Below are 6553 nucleotides of genomic sequence, written 5' to 3'. Positions count from 1 at the left end.
GTAAGAAAGACCAGAAGCATCAAGGTATGCAGGAATAATTAATATTAAGGACATTAATAATAATATTTCCATGTAATTATCAGCATAATTAATATTAAGTACTGTAAAGAACAAATCTGTAAAGAACAAATGTTGAAGCAGAGTCAATCAGGAAGTATTTGTTGCCCTTGTGTTGCCTAATCCGTCTTTGAATAATTTAAACAAGCAAGAATTAAAATTTAAATTGTTTAAATTCTTTGAAGAATGTAAACAAGCGAGAACCTGAGAAACATCACTGGGTTAGGGTTAGTGTTAGGGAGATGGCCAAACAGAGATGGCTGAGCAAAGGCAGTAATGACAAGAAGTGACTCAAGGTTGAAGATTTGAAGAGATGACCCATGTTACTAAGAACTGAGAGATGAAGTTGGAAATGCACCTATTTAGAAATCATCCATGGGGTCAAGTTGTATGAAAAAAGAAAAGAGAAGAAGGAAAACACCCCAGAGGTATAACAAGGTTCATGTCAAATTAGCATAGTTTTCACTTTCTAAAGAGATGACTGAGTAAGCCTCCAGAACAAATAAAATGCAGCTGGATTAGTCAAAGATGAAAAATGCAGACATTCATATTTAATAATTTAATCTTAATCCTTTAATTTTCTAGAGAGTGAGGTGTAGTTGACTCAAGTTTCTCCAGCTTTCTTAAGTGATTTCCACACTTAAGTTCAACATATACATGCATTAATATATCTATTCATGTATTTATTCAATGTGTCAGCTACCGTGCTAAGAAGTAAATACAACTTGCTCCTACCACCCAAAAGCTTAGAATCTAGTTGCACAAACATGCATTCAAACAACGTTGTGATACAGTATTGTATTGTGCATGAGTAGCGTCATGTGCCTAGTACTTCAGAGACACAAGGTGGAATGATTCACTCCACCTGAAGGTGTCAGGAAAGCTTCAGAAAGGAGGTAGCACTTGAACTTGAAGGACAAGTGAGTGTCAGGTGAAGACCATATCAATCTTTTTCTCATATCCCCAGACTAAACATCATCACCCCGTAGAACTTTATTCAAACTTGCTAGGGAAGAAGTTATCAATTAATTTTTGGTCACATACTCCCTAAAAAGAAGATTAGAGAGTTATGCATTTCTTCACATATATTTAGGTTGACATTTGAAATTTCCTATCACAAGTTTAAATAATTACAAAGAATATCATTTCAACATGTTGTGAATGTTGACATTTTAAAATAAGAGTGTTGCAGCATTCAAAAAAATCTGTCTAGTGGAATTTAAATGCCATGATAATTTCTGTCTTTGCCATCTTTCATTTAAAAAATACAGGGGTGACCTCTTCTTTAACAATTTGGATGTTGTGCATATTTCTCCCTTTGAACTCACATTTACAATCAACTCTCCCCACAGAATTTTATTCTAATATAACGTATTTTTATGCTTTAAAGTCTTTTTTTATTACACTATTCTACTTCTCTCCAAGAAAATATATATGATCATTGAGATTAATTTATTTTACTTTCCTGTGGCCATAAGGCCCTAAGTATTTAAAATATTCCTCTGAATTGAGTAAATTTTAATACACAGTCAAAATAACATATATATATATATATTTCAAAGTTCGGTAAATAAGAATAACACATAAAAATTGCATTTCCTTTGAATACACAGTTCATCATGTACATGCATTAATATATCTTGATAGAAGATAAGTGGAGCTTAAAAACTAGTCCATATATTCATCATCAGAATGAGCCATGTGTTCAGCAATGATTTTATTGTTAATTTTTACTATTGGTTTCTTATTTTGTTTTGTTTGGCTTTGCATGTGTACACTGGGAAAGCTTGTTCACATAAATCAATAGACCGGGATGGAAGGATTTTATTTTAGCAAGGTCGTTTTGTTCTTTGAACTCCTGAGTTATGTGCCAAAATTCATGTGATGGTCTAGCATCAAAAATTATTTTTAAGGATCTTTCTGCTGGCAATTTAAGTCCTCTTTCTATTTTGTTGAAAGCAAAAAATATCATCTCAGCTGCAAAAGGATTTGTTATCGAGACATTAGGGACTTTCACTTTTTCAGCCCCCAATCAACATTATTTCTACAACTGCAGAGCTTGTTTTCAGCTCTCTGAAGTCCTAGCCATATGTTTTATGTTGGCTTTAGAGCTTTTATATCACCCTCCATCCCCATAAATACCATGACTTCATCATTATGCATATTATCAGAGTAGAGGATGTTAACTAGCTCTTCTCATTCACCATACTTCACCCTTAATACTTTTCACTTTTTTCAAAAATCAAATATATTCTCAGTGATGTGGATTTTCCATCATCGAGGACATATGCAGCTCCGCAGAGGAGTTCTGGAACCATTGTAAACACTGACAGTGCCATTGGGGAAGCATCCAGCTTCCCAGAAGGGTGGTTTAAAAGGAGAGGATACTCCTTTGGATTAACCAGTTGTAGTATAGTTATATCTTGTACTGTTTTCTTTCTCTTTGGGTGAATTTTTTTCTTTCATGGCTAAAACAGCCACTCAAGATTATATATATCTCAAATTGATAAACTTGGGGGTAGGTGAGTCAATTTTCCAAAAACGGTAATCTCAAGCTTCACTGAACTCATTAAAGTATTTGTTCAGTGGTTTCAAGAGTGGCATCATGAACTAGAGAGATTTCCCAATATTCTGCCTGATGTGCATACACTGAGAAAAGTCTCCATATCCTCGAAACATATCTTTGAAACTTGTCCCTAGCAATACACAGGTACAAAGTGCTTAGAGGGTCAGAAAATACTTTTCAAGCTTCTTAAAGCAGTGGCTTGGCCATGGCTTTGGCAATAGATGGCTCTGGGAGGGAATTCCACTCTGCCTGTTAGGAACTGTGTGACCTTGAGCAAGATCCTTAGATGGTGGGCCGTTTGTTTATCTGTTCAATAAGCCTGAAGCTACTGACCTGGAAGTGGGTCAGGAGGATTCATGAGATAACAAATGAAGGAGGTGCCTGTCCCATAGCAGGTAACCAAAGGCAACCAAGAACTCTCAGCCCCTCCCTGGGGTGGATCCAGAATGGGTGGGGTCTGAAGTTTGTACAGATTGGAGGGGACTCCTCAAAAACAAGAATATAAAACACAAATATTGAGTATTGAAGGGAATGTTTATTTAGAATCAGAAAGGAAATTATAAGAAATTACGAATTTTAGAAAGATGACAACAACCACATTGTGAACTCTGGACTTAATATTAATATTTAATAATGATATATTAAATGATGTATTAGTTATGTTAATGATGTATTAATACGGGTTCATCAGTTGTAACAATGGCACCACACTAAGGCAAGATGTTAATAATAGGGAAAATCATAGGGGGAAAAGGGGGTGAAGGGGAATATTGGGGCTCTCTGTACTGTCTGCTCAATATTTCTGTAAACCCAATATGGTCCTCAAAAAATATAGTCTATCAATTTTTTTAAATGCATACATATATATACTCCCCAACATGCAGATTATATTAGCCCATTCTCACACTGCTATGAAGATACTACCAGAGACTGGTTAATTTATAAATGAAAGAGGTTTAATTGACTCACAGTTCCACATGTCTGGGGAGGCCTCAGGAAACTTACAATGATGGTGGAGGGTGAAATAGAAGCAAGTACCTTCTTCACAAGGCAGTAGGAGAGGGAGAGAGAGCATGAAGGGGGAAGAGCCCTTTATAAAACCATCAGATCTTAGGAGAACTCACTCACTATCATGAGACCAGGATGGGGAAAACTGCCCCCATGATCCAATCACCCTCTACCAGGCCCCTCCCATGACAAGTGGGGATTATGGGAATTACAATTCAAGATGAGATTTGGGTGGGGACACAGAGCCAAACCATAACACAGATAAATTTGAAAAGCTATTCTAGATTTTTATATGACATGAAAACATTCCACTCATAGGCAAGAGTAACTTTCAAATCATAAACAAATAATCCAAGAAAAAAATGCTGACAACACAAACTTCACAAAAATTCAGGGAAAAATAGCATAATGTTTTTATTAACTTTAACTGTGGCAGTTATAGATGTATCGGGATACATCGATAGTATTTTTTTCTGTAGTGTTTGGCTGAATACTCTTTGATGGCCTCGTTATATGAGAGCAGTTTTGCAAGACTGACTTTTATAGACGGAATAGAAAAATAATCCTCTGGCATAATTCATCAGAATTGTATTATATTTTTATTGACAGTTCAGAAAGGTTTTATTCATCTTCAAAAATTATTTTGGGTAGGGTCATGTAAACTTTTAATCAAACTTGAGAAAACTTCTAACAAGTTTCTTTGATATTTGAGCAGTAAGATTTCAAGGCATTTGTAATTTTCTTGAATTACGATCTCACCTTAAATACTTTTTGAATTGAGAAGTGGAACAAGGTTGTACAAAAGAGGGGCCCTGAAATACAAGCATCACAGAAAATTAGCCTCTGTACCCTTCCTTACATAATATTTGTCTAAAAGTCTTTTGTGTTTAATATTTATGTAGTTCATGGCTCTCCTTTGCATATGATACAATAATGCCTTTGTGGTTGTCTTAAAAGAAATGCATTGGCTTCTCTTTTCTTCTTTGAAGTGCATGGTGACTTGTGGCCGAGGGTTACGGTACCGGGTTGTTGTGTGTATTAACCACCGTGGAGAGCATGTTGGGGGCTGCGATCCACAACTGAAGTTACACGTCAAAGAAGAATGTGTCATTTCCATCCCGTGTTATGAACCAAAAGGTAAGTCTGTGGTGCATTGTAAATTCAAATCAAATGGTATTTCCAGCTCCCATTCCAATATTGTAGCATTTCCCTTTCAACTTACTACTTTCTTATAAAAATTGTTTTATTGACAGATTGCAATAGACCTTCCCATCTAGATAAAGAAGTTAGATATATGTGAATTATTCATCTGGAGGGAAAACTGAGCTCCTGTTGATTCAGTACAGATGGAGTAGCTCCTATTTAGTTTTATACTAACATTTCTTGGTGGACATAAGAAAATTAAATGCAGTCCCTCCCTTGAAGAAAAAGAATGGCGGGGGGGAGATTGAAAAAGGAGGGGAAGGAAAAGTAGAAGGAGGAAAAGACAGAAGAGCAAGAAAAGGAGGAAGAAGTAGAGGAGGAGGAGGAAATTATTCTTTTACCAAGATTCTCATTCTTCTTTATAGCTACCTTTCCACTGGAGTGTAAGATTTTTGAGGGAGGAATGATGTCATCTTTATCATGTGTACTAATGCATGGAATGAATGAAAACTTCCAGTTCCCAGTGGGGATCTATGGATGCATTTATAATCTCTCCAGTAGTTCACATTTGTTCCACATGAAAGAGCAGAAATGGGTAGCATCCATGGATAGGAGGATTTGGCATCATCTCTCTGATATATGATCTTCTCTGTACATAATTATTTCCATGTTATTTAATGTTAACCATCCTCATGAAAAGTATCTTCCATCTTGAAATGGGAGAAAAGATTATTCCCAACTATTAGTAAGAAGGACTCCTCCTTAGTACTTGAGAGAGGATGGTAAAACTCTCTTGTTATTTCTGGGTTCATTATTCATACAAATAGCCTCTTAGTCATTCAACAAATATTTTTGAGTATGTCTATCTTGCAGAAAAATCACTAGTTGCCATGACAGGTACAAACATTGACTACGTAACTCCATCAGTGAAGTCTTTTTTCCTTCCTTCTGCATTTATGATACTTTCATAGCCACTTTCATAGTGTCCATAGTTTCCTTGAAGCACCCTAAAGTTATTTTTATTTCTCACTTCATAGATAGATTATTCCCTTCTTCACATCAAGGAGGCTTCAAAGGACAGAAAGGGGCAACAGTTTGTTCCTCCATGCCAGATGTAATTGGTAATCATCTCCCTCAACAACTACAACAATAGTAAAAGTTTGAGTAAACTATAACACAGATTCTTTCATCCCCCCCAACTTTCTTAACTTTCATGTTATTTGCCTTTCTCTATTAATTTTTGCATTCCATGGGCAAAAATAAAATGTGACCAAAGATAGCAAGCTGATATGGTTGAAGTAAGAGCTTCAAAGTATGAACAACAGAATAAGAGCTTCAAAGTATGAACAACAGAAATTGGTATTGATTTATAAAAGGCATTTTTATGTTAACTTTGACAGCAGATTCAACTGTATCGTGTGATCATTTTGGTTGCATTTTAATAATGTACTAATTTTTAAAAACTACAGCAGAAATGTTTAATTCATTCCAGCAGCCACCTAATGTATTGTACTAAGGAACTCAACTTGCATTTGAAAAATATGACCTCTTTATAAATGAAATCTTCAGCCAATATGATCATCTATCCAACTCCTTAATGATTAATAGTAATTAAGCTCATTCTTTATGTTCTCTTTTTCTTAGAAAAAAGTCCAGTGGAAGCGAAATTGCCTTGGCTGAAACAAGCACAAGAACTAGAAGAGACCAGAATAGCAACAGAAGAACCAACGTGCTTCCGGGACCTTTTGTGGGAGTAATCAGGGCATAGCCAGTTAACAT

This window comes from Pongo abelii, chromosome 16, assembly GCF_028885655.2.
Source record: "Pongo abelii isolate AG06213 chromosome 16, NHGRI_mPonAbe1-v2.0_pri, whole genome shotgun sequence".
Classification (NCBI taxonomy): Eukaryota; Metazoa; Chordata; class Mammalia; order Primates; family Hominidae; genus Pongo; species Pongo abelii.
Note: the sequence above shows the minus strand (reverse complement) of the source record.